Genomic DNA, 15781 nt, shown 5'->3' with positions numbered 1-15781 from the left:
ATTTTATGAATAATGTTAATATCTTTTACGATTTGGCCCAAAATCAAAATGATGTATATTACACTATCATTTGCCTTGGCAATTTCCTAGATAAAAAATTGATAAAAGGAAAAAACAAATTAATAAGAATGTGCATTACAACAAATTTAATTAAATTACCTTAGTTAAATTAAGTTTGTTGTAATTCAAACTCTTATTAATTTGTTTTTTCCTTTTATCAATTTTTTATCTAGGAAATGGCCAAGGCAAATGATAGTGTAATATACATCATTTTGATTTTAAGCCAAATCGTAAAAGATATTAACATTATTTATAAAATAAACATTTAAGAGTTTAAATAACATGCAAAATAAGAGAAAATAAAAAAAAAATTAAAAAAATATATTTATTTTTGGTTCTAAACAATAATAATGAAAAAAACCAAAAAAAAACCTTTATTTTTGGAGGGACCCCATGAAATAATTCTAACCCCTAACCAAAAATTTTTTTTTTTAATTAAAGACAAAGGTGCGTTCTCTAAAATAAAAAAAAAATTTTTAGATAGCTTTTAAGATAAGGAAAACAATCGACATTTAAGTTTTATGTTTTTTGAAAAATTAATAAATTTGCCTATAAAATTAACTTTATGCTCGTAGTTTTCATTGACTACTTCGTTTAAAGTAGTTAGTCAAAATTAAGTATCACAACAATTCCAAAATTTTTACAATATAAAAGTTTTTAATCTAAATAAACTAACCTTTTACACAATTTTGAACATAAACAAAAAAAACTTACTGAACTGACAAAAAGGTCCAAAATAATTGTTCTTACAGACGCACTCTCCCAAATGAGAATAATCTTCATCATGATATTTTCCCAAGTCAAAAAAATCTTCATCAGGGAGCTTTCCCAAGTCAGAAGAATAACCGAAATCAGGGTACTTTTCCAAAAGAGAATAATTTCCATCGGGGGACTTCTGACACCTCATCCCTGCGCTCCCGCAATCACCATCACGGAGACACGGTTTTCCTGTTGATTAAATTTGATTATTTTTGGGACACCTTATACTTTAGTTAAAAAATTAATATCTAATTAGTTTATACTCGTTGTAAAATTTTATTGAACACAACAAAAGTTCATCGCTCAAAAATTTTGGTCAAAGGACCTAATGCGTATAGTTTTTTTTTCTTTGCATTTTTTTTTGAAATTTAAGACAGTTTGATACTCATTTTGGCATAAACAGAGTACCTACATATTCAGTAGTAATCTACCGGATCCATCTCCGACTGGATCAATATCAAAAAAAAAATGTAATACTCAATTATTATAGAAACAAAACATACATACGAAAAAAAAAGTCTCACTAAATTTTTTACAAAAGGTTACCTAAAAAGACTTTAGTAAACAATCAAGTATAAACAAAATCGTAGTACTAAAAATATTACTGCTTGTAGTTCATTTATACTGTAGGTTTTAAAAAGCTCATATAGTTTGTTTTGTTAGCATAGAATTAATAAAAAAGTTTAATAATAACAAGTTATAAGTTTTTTGCTTGCAAAAATTAAGTTACCTTGTTCATGTGACATACTAACATTTACAGCTGATTTTTTTATAAACTTTTGGAATTTTAATAACTAATTTTTTAGATAAGTTTAACGTTTTACACCGTTTAGTATTTTTATTTTTTCTGTTTTTTTATAATACTGATGGACAACTTCTGTATTCGTTGAACCATATGAGATAGCATTTAGTACAAAACAGATGTAGAGTTTTTTGAGCCGCTTTTTCTTATGTAAAACTACAATGCATTATAAGTTTTTTATGCTTAAAAAGATAGCTTTAATAATATGTACAACTACATATCTAACTATTCATAACACTTAACTTATTTCAAAATAACAAGTGTTTCATGTCTAGGTAAATTTTACAAATTATAAGCTCTGCAAAAAAAAACAGTTTATACTAAAAAGGTTACTAACTAAAACAAAAACAGAACTACAATTAGTACAAAGAGTAACCAGGACCTGTTTTTTCAACTATTTTTAGATATACTTTAATAAATTTATATAACAACTAAAATTCAGAAAATAAAAAATGAAAAACTAAAGGCTACATTTCAAAAAGTAACTCATGTTTAAAAAATAAAAATGTACCAGGCGCATGTTTTGACTGGTTTCCTGTTTCCTGTGCGACCTCTGAGTAGGTTAGAGTAAACGTAATAAAAAAACAAGGAGATGTAAGTGACTTAATAGAGTTTTAATTTAAAATATTTACAAAAAGTTCATATATTTCTGTTAAATTTTTGATTTATATAAAATTTTCGTACATATTATTAAAGAACTACGTCAAAAATTGTGTATTTTTTAAAGTTTTTTGGTAGAAAAAAGTGTTAAAACTATATAAAAAATGTATGCTTTCGAAAATTGCATAGTTATAAAAAGAAATCTTTACATTAAAACTAGGCAATCTGAAGTGTTTTGAAAAAACTAAATTTAAATATTTTTACAACTCGAAAGGTTTCACTTTTAATTTTGGAAACTTTTAAACAAATAACAAAGCGTTTTTATTTATACAACATTAAAAATAATCATAATTTTACAGTTTTTTTTTTCAAGTAGTAAAAACTGTATATCTCTGCTATTATATTAGTTTTTTTCTAAAAAAATAATTCGCTTTTGATTTAAATTTGAGTTATAGCTTTTTTTTAAGTGGAACTGTTCTACTAGGTAATTTGACTAAGACAACTTATTTACATATCATTCATTGAACATGTTTTAAAGACAAGTAAATTACTAATTTTGATTAGTACTTTGTTTTTCGTTATTTATCTATAAATTTCTTCTTATTTATGTTAGCTTCACAATTTTAGGCAAAGTTTTTACATTGTCAATAAGAATAGGACTTAGGTTGTTTATATCTAAACTGTACTACCAAAAGTTAAAGAGCTTGATTTCTAAATAAAATTTTGTATTCTGTTTTAGTGGTATGTTCATGTTGTTTAAAGTTTAAACACTTTTATGTAAATGAGAAATTTTAAATAGTTATGTGGAAGACAATTATGCAACTTTCTAAAGTGTATTATTAAAAGCTACCACATAAAATGCTCCGTTACTGAAAAAAAAAACTAGTGAAATCCCACTAAAATAAATCTAGATACAGCCCTAGCATCTAGGACTATTTAACTACATTATAGCAGTAAAAACATGAAAAAAGTAAAAATTTTTACATTTTAAAACTTGTTTCAGTTATATTTAAAAAACAGTTATATTTTTATAAAACAGTTAGTGTTTCTAGGAAATAGTTTTTGAAACGGTAAAAAATACACTTAAAAACTTTGGTCCAAGGACCTGGTGAACGAAAAAATCTTCAGGTTATCAAGTCGTACACCAGAACACTTTAATTTAATGTCCAGGACAATAATTAGACCTACATCCGACTATTTTTGAATATATACTACTCTTAGAGTTATTGAGCTTCAATTATTTAGAAAAAATTAAAATCTTGAACTTAAATAGCGGTGCATCATTGTTTTAATGTTTAGTAGTCAATAATTTTTGAAACTTACTCAAAATTTTGTTGTACCAAAACAAAAAGACACAAAAAAAGTTGTTTAACGAAAAACAAATAGTTAGTTAAAAAGTAACATTAAGATTTCAAAAAAAATACGTAAAAGCATGGTAGCAAATAATGATTATAATTTCAGATAAGAACTGGATAAATATCTACATTTATTGATTGTATCTAGTTTGAAATTAAGTGATGTTTTACTTTATTAGCAAAAAACTACTTCTAACCCTCCATTATTTTTTAAAGTGTAGATTTTTTTGTTTATACAGTTTTAGTTTTTGTATGACATAAGTTATATGACTTAAGTTATGACGTAGAGTTAAAAAATAGAAATTCCATTTGCCGAGGTTGAAAATAAATTAATTTGAGACTGTATATCATAGTAAATCAATAAAGACTGACATACCATTTTTACCTAAATCTTATTCATAATTTGCTATCATGTTTAATCTTTATGTAATTTTTAAAACTTAATTCCACTTTTTGTAAATTTGGTAAATATATTAGAAATAATTTTTTTGAACTTATTATTAAAAGATATTATTTTCGGGATTTTTTAAAAAGTTTTTGAAATCAGGAAACAAAAATTATGATAAATGTAGTTATAAGCAATAAAAAGTAATGACCATGATTTATTTGTATTAATTATGTTTTTGCTTTTGTTTTAATCAAAAAGTATGTTAGCATTTAACTTTTTTCAATTGTTTTTTTGTAACTTATTTTCTGTAAACAATTACTGGTGGATAAAACCTTAGAATTTTAGTAAACTTTAGTTTAAAATTGTGCTTTAGTATATTTTATAGTTAAACTGTAACAGAAATTCTACTTGGTCTTTGCACCAAATTAATAACAATGATACTTTTACCACATATATGATTATAAAATACTTCTAAATTTTTATTCAAGTTTTCTTTTGAGTAAAAACTGCTAACATTTGAATTTTAGGGGCAAGTCGAGTTCAACCTACAGACAGTATTTTGCCTACCCATTTTCTATACAAAAAAGAGTTTAACTAAAATAAAAATATATATCTTTTTATTAGAACATAATCATAGGTCACGATAGACCTGGCCCCCGTGAAACAAAAGTCATCGCTGTCATGCGACGTATGTTTTAGTTTGAAAGAAATAATATAAATTAGAGGCTTTTCAGGTGAATCTGACCAATCAAAAATAAAAAGTTTTCTCATTCTTTTATTAGGGTGCACGACTACTCAGATTCGGAGAATTCAAAATTTAGTAATTCAGTGTTATTTCAAAATTTATTTCAACAAACGCTAAAAAAGCCTTTTACTTTCATAATCTAATTAATTGGATCAACATAGACATTATTTCAAATGAATTTTTAAAGAGATATTGCTAACATAGGTTTCAAACTGTAGTGTTTATTTACTTTTTAGTAAAAATTTTAGTGTTAGAAATTTCTCTTTAAATACTTTTAACCATAGTAATCTTATTAATTAGACCTACAAGAGCTTTTCTTTTATTTAATTTATAATACTCTTTTGAACTAAAATACTTGTATAAATACTTAGACTAGGGGTGGGCAACGTAAATAATTGACGGGCCGGATCCAAAAAAAATTAAGCCTCAGCGGGCCGGAGCATTTAGAGTAAGTGATTTACCGGATCCAGCTGGATCCTTTTATAGATCCGGATCCTTATTTAATAATATTATCCGGATCTGGCAAAATACTATTTTTAGACAAGGTTCCGGATCCGAATAGAATATAATTCTAAAAAAGATTTGATTCCGGCTGGATGCTAATTTATCGAGTATTTTAGAATTTTGAATTAAGTATGAAATTTTATGTTAATTCTATATTGATTTTAACTCTGAACCGAACTAATACTACTTAATCTTATAAAACCAAAAATTTACTTACTAAAAGTTACTCGAGCCTAACATTTCAAGCTGTAAATTAAAAAATTTTTAACTATTCGAAACTATCTAATTTTGACAATCCTTGGCTGGAGTTTACATTAATAATATTATTCAGAAGTTTACTTACATTACGGTGTTAAACTACTACCTTTTAATTTAAATAAACTTATAAAGATTCATTACATATTTTTGCACGTATAAAAGAATCGAAAGAACAAATAATTTTTATATAATAAACAGTTTTACCATAAAAAGCGAAAAAAAATTAAATGATGCAGATGAAACACTTAAGGTTGATAATGTATTAGAGTTGTTTAAAAGTTGCATGACGGTTTGGAAAAATCTGCAAGTGCACAGGAATACTGATTCGGTATGAAATTAGCTAATTCTTAATGATTTTTAAGGTCGGAAATGTTTGTCTGCAAATCTATGAAGTCTCAAACAAAACAACTGGTCTCATGGTCATCTTTTAAAGTTGACAAACTTTGGCTTGCTCATCGGTACATAAAATCTGTCTAAAAATCTACTAAGAACAACAAAAATTATATGCTTGATTTAATTTTTTTTTATCAACTTATTTACAAAACTGTTAAACTTAGATAATATAAGAAAATATTAAAACTAAACCTTTTTCAAAATCTAGAAAAAAACTGGACTGGGATTATTAAAAATGATAAAATAATCATTTGATTTTTTTTTTCAAAAAGCTAAACAGGTCCTGAGAAAATCTTGTTTTTTTTTTTGAAATTTAAATTATTGTGAGTAATCCTGAAATTTATAAAAAAGATATCCTGAGTACACCAAATATCCTGGTTGTGTAGATATCTTGAGGTTATGGAGGACTTTTTGAATTTTAAAAGTACAACTTTTGCTATTTGTTTTTAGTAAAAAATTACAATTAAGGTCAAAAATTGTGCTTAATAGTATAGAATTAATGAAGATACTAAATATATTTAAAAATTAAAAAATATAAAAACATTTATACAACATTTTTTATCTTATCTAAATTTCATCATTTTATGTAAAAATTGTTAAGGTTTTAACTTGTTATTTTTTAAGTACTAAATTCTTGGCAATAAAATTAACTTTGCCAAAATTTTCAAGTTCAAGGTTCTTTCAATATTATAGATTAAATATCTAATCTGATACTACAATCTAAAGGAGATAAAACAAATTTATAAATATTAAACATCTTGCAAAATATGTTTCATTTATTCTAAATTATAATAGGATTGCTCTTTTTGAAAAAATTTAACTTGTTGAACAAAAATAAGTCTGAGTTTAAAAGAAAAGTCAAATAAAAATTTGATGTCATCCAAGTTTGAAAAATTAACCATTTACCAATCTTAAATACCTAATAACATCAAAATAATAATAAAATACTTAATGAGAAAAAAATTGAAAATTATAATAACCAAACCATAAAATTCTGCCTGCCATTTATAAAAATATAAACAATATCCTAAGTTGGCAGAGCTTTTATAGAAGTTTAGACTAGCCAGAGTTATTTAGTAGTCTTAGTGTGAGTCAACCTTTCTCAAAACATGAAAAATTATTTCAAAAGTAAAATTAATAGATAAGAAACTTTTTTGTACTTTACTTTTAGAATTTAACAACTATTATTCAAAATTTTACTAGATTGTAAACTGTTACTACAAACATAAAAAAAAAATTTCAAACAAATCATACTTGAAATTAATGAGATATTATTTTGAAATATTGTTATAATTTGGTTATAACTAAATTTAATCATTCAATTAATTAAAAAGTCCGTAGTTAAAAATCAATAGCAGAAAAGAGTGCAAACTGTTATCTCAACTTGGAATATTTTACTAAAACGTAAAGTTAAGCACTTTAACTTAAAATAATTGTCAATGTCTAAATGAAAAAAAAAGTTAACTTTTATAAAATCAACTCACTGCACATCTACGTTGGACAGCAGTTTTTTACACGTCCATTTTTTATGAAGGTGAATATAGTAGGTTGTGTCATCAAGTAAGTTGTTACAGCATAAAAATGTTTATGGTGTAATTTGAGAAAGGATTGTTTTAACTGACTTAAACCAAAACATCATACCATAACAAAATGGTGTTTTTTCACCACAAAAATAAAAAGCCATTTTTAAAACCATTATCAGGGTCAAAGTTTACAGTTTTGTTTTGTGAAAACAATTCAAAAGAGGTTTTGCAAAAATTCTGTAATTATTACATTGGCTTTTCAGATTTCATATAAATTTTTAAAATGCCTAGCGGGCCGGATCACCTACTCGCGGGCCGGATTAATTTTGTCCGCGGGCCGGATTCCATTTAAACTTAAAAATGGTTTGGGGGCCGGTCGTTTTCACTCCGCGGGCCGGATCCGGCCCGCGGGCCGTACGTTGCCCACCCCTAACTTAGACTGTCTGAATTTGAATTGTTATGTAACCCTTTTCAAGGTAGTAAATAAGCATAATTTACACCAACAGTTTTATAAATTTTTAATTGATTGGATTCAGATCTTAAAATAAAATAAAAATCCGGCTTCAATATTTTCATCTAGTAGATCAATAATTTTTAGCTAAACTTATAATTGTAAAAATGTAAATTTGTTTAAAAGTTTTAGTACAAAAGTTGAAAAAAAAATTACTCACGTTTTCCTTGGTGTCGATGAAAAACAGTTGCTGAATAAGCTGATACTCCTTTAAAAAAACCCAAAGTAAAGAAAGCAAAAATAAATATATTTTTAAGCTTCATAGTTGTGTAGTTATCTGTAAAAATATAAGTTTGACTTCGAAAGAATTAAATAGTATTAAAAGATAAAATTATAAATTAATAACTTTTTTTACTTGACTTATAGTATAACTAATTTGTTTTTGTAATAAATTGCTAATCTCGATCTAAAATGTGTTTATTAGTGTAAAATTAATCAATTATAAATACACAAAAAATTTTAATACTAGAATATGGTTAATAATATTTAAATACTTTACATAGACTTTAGGCAATTTATTTTCACCGTTAGAAAAATGACTGTTACTAAAAGCTCATATAGTAAAGATCATCACCTTCAATATACTTTTTATTTAGCTATTAGCTTTATAAGCTTCTAGGATTTTATGTGTTTATAAAATCTATAAAAATTATAGCCATAAAAAACTTGTCTTGTTTTTAGTTTACGCAAGTTACTTATCAAAACAAATACCTATGATCAGAAAGTGTAAAAAAAAGATATTTAAAACATGCAATTAGACATTAAAAACTTGTTGACATTCATTAAAAACGGTATTTATCATATTGATTTTAAAAATAAATACAGTAAACTTTATGTAAGCACAGGTAAAATATAGGTTAGCAACAAAAAGAGCGTGCTCAACAATAAGATTAATGTAAAAGTATCGTCATATAAAAGTTTAAACTTTAAATATACATAATAATCTTATATAAAAACTTAGTTAAATGCAGTAAAGTGTGTTTTTAAAAGAGTTGTTCTAGATCATACAAAATGTTTATTGTATTTTTAATGCACATTAAGATATTTTGTAAAAAATTGTATTCTGTAAAACATTTTTTTTTGTTTTTTGTTTAGTATATAACACGCTTAAATCACTTTAAAACTATTGAAATGTTTAATTTTAATTATTTATGATATAATACAGTCTACATTTTTATTTTAGATACATTTAAATTACTCTTTAATGCTATAGATTTCAGTTTATAGAAAAAAGGTTTTTGGAAACCTTAAAAGGTAATATAAACTTGCATACTTTTCTTTAAAAATTTTCATTTTCTTGTATAGTTACGAACAGGCTTATAGCTAAAACAATTATACATTTTACTGTCTTTTATTCAGGGTTGCTACTCGTCTTTTTCAAAAAAATTTCCAGGTATTTAAAATTTCTTCTAAGTTTTTAAAAGTACACATTTTTGTGTCTATTTTTAGTTTAAAGTTTACCTATTAGGTAAAAAACTGTATTAAATAGTATAAAAACATTGAAAAAATACTGTAAAGCTACTTAAAATATGTTTTTTAATAAAAAAAGATTTTGGTTAATGACAAATTTTTTTCTATATGATTGATTTTTTAAGTTAAATTGAAATTTTACTACTAAATATGTGAAAATACTTAAAACTACAGGTTTTTCGAGGTTTTTTTGCCTAAATTGTCAAATTCCAGGTTTTTCCAGGATTCCAGGTAAAGTGGCAACCCTGTTATTTATTAGAGTTTTCTTAACTTTTTAAAGCTAGTTTGCAGTTTATGCTTGCTATGTTAATAACCAAAAGTATTTTTATGACGTTTTATGTTGCGAATAGTGTATAAAATATCAATACAGAAAACTATAGATAAACATAATTTTTTAAGTAAAAATAAGATATTTTAAAAGTATAGAATAAACTTTTATTAGTCTAATAAAAGTGTAATTATAAAAAAAAAAAAAAAAACAATAGAGAATTAGATAAACAAATTTTAGAAAATCTTAACTTTATGTCCGGGCTCAGCAGCTTTGTATGATTAATGGGCCAGATTTACTGAAACAAGCTCTTAGGTGGGGTCATTAGAATTTGAAACTCTTTTCAAGAAATAGGACTTGAATAAGAATTAAACATATATACAAAAAAGCCACTTTGTAGTTCAATAAATAGAAAGCAGGCACTGTTTACTCGGAAGCCAAAAAAAACATTAAAATAAACCTTACGGTTTTTATTGCATTAGTTGTAGTTTAGCTAATAAATGTTGCTTGGTAAGCCAAGTATTTTCCTCAGGCTGCAGTTTGCCGACCCCTGCTCTAAATCAAGATAATAATATAACAAAAAGCTCAACTACTAAAACTTTAGACTTAGCTTAAAACAATGGTTCATTTACACTAAATAAACTTAAACCTTACATTTTATAATACTTTTGATTAATTTAAACAACTTAAAAAAAACTAAGAATTTCTTTCAGACATTACTACTACTACTTTAAAGATTATACCTGAAATAATAACTAGTTTTTTTTTACTGAGTTTTTAAAGTTTTTCTGGATAAATTAACATTTTAATTTGCCCTAAAAAAACCTTGAATAAAAGTAAAGTATTTTTAAACACATACATAAAAAACTTTAAAACTATAATTTGTTTGAGATAATTTTATTTTCAAAAAGTTTAAACTTGTACTATAAAAATTTTCATACGTTGAAATAACAGTAAAAAATCCTGCTGAATTTTCCACCAAGGTGTTGCTACTTTGTTTGAAAATTGTTGCACTCAAGAGCACAAAACTTATAATTATCTAAACTTATCACGATAGCAGGGATTTTTTTCTTTAATAAAAGATAATTAGAAAAAAAAGATAAATAAATTTAAATATTTTTATTTTTATAGGATTTAATTTTTCGGAAACGAATAAAAAAATCTCAACTTCTAGAGGTTAATAAACAATATATAATACACAATGAACTTCGCCGCACGACCAACAACAACAGCATCCGAGACAACCTAAGACCGGTTTTGTCCTTTTTAGGACTCATCAGGCAGGCTTAGTCGCAAGAAACCGCTGTTGTGATCTTAATCAAGTGGGCTTAATTGCAAATTCACTGAAGTGACCGTTTGTGGGTAAAATCCGAAAAAGCCTGCCTCGTCAGTCCTAAAAAGGGCGAAACCGGTCGAAGGTTGTCTCAGATGCTGTTGTTGTTGGTCGTGCGGTGAAGTTCATTGTTTGTTATCGATTGCATAAAACATCTCAACTTCGTTGACGATGGCCTTTAAGTCTAAAATAATTGAAGCAGACTAAAATACACAGTCAAAAAAATATCAAATCATAATATAAACTATGTACTTACATTAATTGGAAGGAAGTACTAATAATTATTTAATGGTTACTAATCATCAAAAAATTTATCTAATATAAATAATTATATCACAATATTAATGAACATTAGGGCTAGCTAGTAATTTTATACTTCAAAGTTAGATAATTTTTTCTTTATGTTTGGAAAAAGTAGTTAAGCACTTTAATTTAAATAGTGTTATGTAATCTGTTGTGAATAAAAAGTAAAACAACTAACATTAATTATTGAATTAATAAATTGAACAACAGTAAAGGCAATAAAAGCCACAGGAGCTTGGTATAACATATAAATTATTTATTGAACGTTTATATTGATTAAATTTAAATTATAACAAAATTAGAGTTATAAATATATTATTCTATTAATTTTTTTTTAACTTACTTATTAAAGTGAGTTTATTATTAAGGATTTTTTTTTATAAGATATGACATTTTTCCATTAAATTTTTTGTTTCCAAAATGTTCAAATTTATCATGGCTTAACTGCAAATATATATAATTAAAAAAAAAGTATATATGCTCATTTAACTAAGTTTTACTATAAGGAAATATGAATTTTTCCCAATTTTTTAATTTTTTATTATATGACCTATGCAAGTTTTACATAAAAAATTCATAACATTAACAAAAAGTCCCTCAAAAAATGTAAACTATGCTATGAATTTATTTAAAACTTGCATAGGTCATATAATAAAAAAAAAATAATTAATTTAAAACTTAGTTTAATAAGTATATTGAATTTTTTTTTTAAATAATATATATTTGCATTAAAGCCATGATAAATTTAAACTTTTTTGGAAACAAGAAATTGAAAGTAATAAAAAATTCTTAGTAATAAACCTAGTTTAATAAGTAAGTTGAAAAAAATGAAAATTTTATTATATTTTTTAAAAAAAGCTAAAATAAGTAATAAATTTAAAAAAAATGGGGCCACTCAAATATTCAAACTGATGGTTTTTTTTTAATGAAAGGCAAAATAACGTTCTTTAGAATAAAAAGAGTTCCAAGTTAGCTTTAAAAATAAGGAAAATAGTTGGATCTAGAGTTTTTTTTTTTTAAGTTACAAAAAAAAGCTATTTGAGCCAAAGTAACCCTTGTCAAAATTGTTATCTTGATAGGATACTTATGATGATTTTAAAAAGTGTGAAATATAACTTTTTAGATCTATTATATATTAATGGTGTCACAACAAAAGTTGTATATAAGTTATTTAAACAAAAACCTTAAAGTTTTTTTTTTGTCAAAGTTACTGCCTGTATAGCAAAAAAAATTGAATAATATTGATGACCAAAATAATAACATGTTTCAATTTCAAAACATTCAATACAACACATTAGTTCAAAACTGCTTTCTAATAAGAATATATATTTTTTTGTAGAAATTATATTTAAAATAAGTACAAAACATAACTCTTTGTAAAATAAAAAAATCTACACAATGATTTATTTAATTTTACTGCCATTAAAGTTAAGAATGATCCACTTAACCTGAGATTTTAGCAATAAAATAAAAATCAAACCAATTTAATTCTGCTTATATCTAGTCAATGAGACTACCTAATATTAGCCTTAGTAAAAAAAATACAATCATTCTTAATCATGAGTTTAGTTTAAGAAATAGATCAAAAAATAACTTGACATTTATATGATGATTAGTTGAATTAAAAAAAAGATTGAAATTCTTGACAGTAGTTCGGTTTTTTTTTAGTTTCTATGCATTTTCTTTCATATTTTACAACCAGAAAAAGATAAGGACTAAAGACCTTAAGGAATATTTACTCTTGAGAACAACATTTATTTCTTAAATTGTATTAACTAGTTGTCTACTTTATAGGGCACAATGTATATAAATTAGTCTTAAAGTACTTGTGTCCAGATACTATTTTAGTTTAAATCAGTAGTATTCACAGTGTGTACATTAGTAAGCATAGAAATTAATATATGCACACAAAATTTAGTAAAACAGGAGTTATTTTTCAAATGACTTTTGTTTTGCCTTTAACAATTAGAAAAGTTCTTATAGTAAAAAATTATAGTTCTTAACAAACTTTTTTATATATTACAGGGTTGCCACTTTACCTGGAAACCTGGAAAAACCTGGAATTTGACAATTTAGACTAAAATAACTTGAAAAACCTGGAATTTGAGAAATTTTGAAAAAAAACCTGGAATTTTAATAATTTTAACATTTTCTGTTTTATAATTTTGATTTGACACAAAAAATCTATCATATAATTAAGATTTTTTGTCATCATCAAAAATTTTTTATATCAAAAAACACATTATAATAACTTTACAGTATCTTTTCAATATTTTTATACTATTTAACAAATTTTCTTAAATTGAAATTAACTTAAAACTAAAAATAGACCCAAAAATGTGTACTTTTAAAAACCTGGAAGAAATTTGGAAAACCTAGAAAAAAATTTTAAAAAATGAGTGGCAACCCTGATATTAAGACAATCTATAATTATTTGTTATAACTAAAAAGGATTGCTCAATTTACTATATTAAGACACTCAAGTTATAAAAAATAGTGTTTTCAAATAATTTATTAATTCTTTAAATTTAGTATCCACAGAATTTTTTTTCGAGTAATATCTATGCACAGCTTCTTTAAAGGTTAAAGAACACTGGTTTAAACAAGAACTTGTTAGAATATTAAATCTAAGGATTAAAAAGTGTTCCATTCAGCTTAGCGTGTTGTGTTATGAAAATGTAAATAATTATAAGTATTTAGTAATTTAATTGTACTTAAATGTAAACACATCTTTCTTTTTTAATTGTTTCCAGTTGTATTTTAAAATATAACAGTTTATCAACCTTAATTTATTCATTATAGAAGTTTATATACACATAATCAGAATCATCATGTTTAAAACTTTCAAAACAATCAAATAAAACAAAACAAAAAAATCTCATTATTCTCATTTCCAATTGCTTCGATTCTAATTTTGTAATATTATTTAGTTTATTTCCCTACTCATCCCCACTAACAGAATATTAAATTAATTTTATTAATTTTGTACAAATGCTTTTGTAAGTCTTGACTCAAGACTCTTGAGTTATCAATCAAATAAGTTTATATTTATTAATGTTTTTTAAAAATTTAACTGTGTTTGATGTTTGTTTATGTTTATTTTTTGTTGAATATAAATATTTTTATTTTTATTTTTCTTATTGTGTGTCCTGTTTAAGTGGCTCAGCTTTTGATGCCTGAGTTCAACATTGCACAATAAACAATATAATAAGAATAATAAAACATATGAAAATCACAATATATAATTATTCTCACATCTACAGTTTTGATTTTTGAAACAGAGTTGTTTTTTACAATTAATTGACACTTATTTTCTAAAACCTTAGATAATTTTTTGAGGCTTTTTTTTTTTTTAAGTTTTATGAAAGTAAAAAAGTTTATTTCATGGGCGTGTATAGTAGACTTTTTTCATTGGGGTTGCACAAACAATTTTATCTTCAGTATTAAAGTATTTTGTTTAATAAAATACTTTAAAGAACATCTTAGTTTTCTACTTTGTAATTTTCTAAAATATTCAAGTACATATAAATGTTTAAACTTTAAACAGTTTTTAAATACTATTAAAACAGAAATCTTAATATTTAATTCAGTTCTTCAACTTTTTATGAAAAAATATATTGGCCTAATTCCTGTTTTTATTGACAATTTGAAAATATTGCCTTACATTGTTAAGGGCATAGGGGGGGGGGGGGGGTAAACACCCTTTTTTGGTTTTTGAACTTATTTTATATAGTCTTTACTAAGCTACATAATGCTTTTTACAGATTTAAAAAATTCAAAATATTTTTTGAGATATAGCCGGTCAAAGTCGGAGGCAACAATAGATTCCTTATGGGAGGCTCAAACTAAAACGGCAAAAATAGACTATTACACTAAAAATATATCTTCTCCTACGTTTTTTGAGATAACTACCTCAAATTTTTAGAAAATGTTCCTTGATATGTTTAGAAAATTCTGTCGCAAAAAAAATTAAAAAAGTTAAAAGATAAATATTTTTTATAAAAAATAAACAAAAAAACAGTTTTTTTTAAGTTTTTTGTTATAAAATATTTTGTTATAGTTTTATTTTTTAATTTTTTTATAATTCCTTCCGACAGAATTTTCTAAATATATCAAGTAATATTTCCTGAAAAATAAGGTAGTTATCTCAAAAAATGTAGGAGAAGATAGATTTTTAGTGATTTCTAGTTATTTGCCGTTTTAGTTTGCGCCTCCAATAAGGATCCTATTGTTGCCTCCGACTTTGACCAGCTATATCTCAAAAATTATTTTGAATTTTTAAATTTTTTAAAAAGCATTATGTAGCTTAGTAAAGACTATATAAAATAAGATCAAAAACCAAAAAAGGGTGTTTACCCCCCTATGCCCTTAAGCTAACATGAGTAGCCAAGTATTTTATATATAATAAACTAAAAACGAATTACAAATAAAAGTTAGTAATCAACTTGTCTTAATCATCAAGGTTGCCACAAAGCCTGGAATTCTTAAAAAATCTGGAATTTAACAATT

This window comes from Thalia democratica, chromosome 4 (genome assembly GCF_965202585.1).
Source record: "Thalia democratica chromosome 4, ktThaDemo2.hap1.1, whole genome shotgun sequence".
Classification (NCBI taxonomy): domain Eukaryota; kingdom Metazoa; phylum Chordata; class Thaliacea; order Salpida; family Salpidae; genus Thalia; species Thalia democratica.
The sequence above is the reverse complement of the archived record's forward strand: the minus strand, read 5'-3'. Positions refer to the sequence as shown.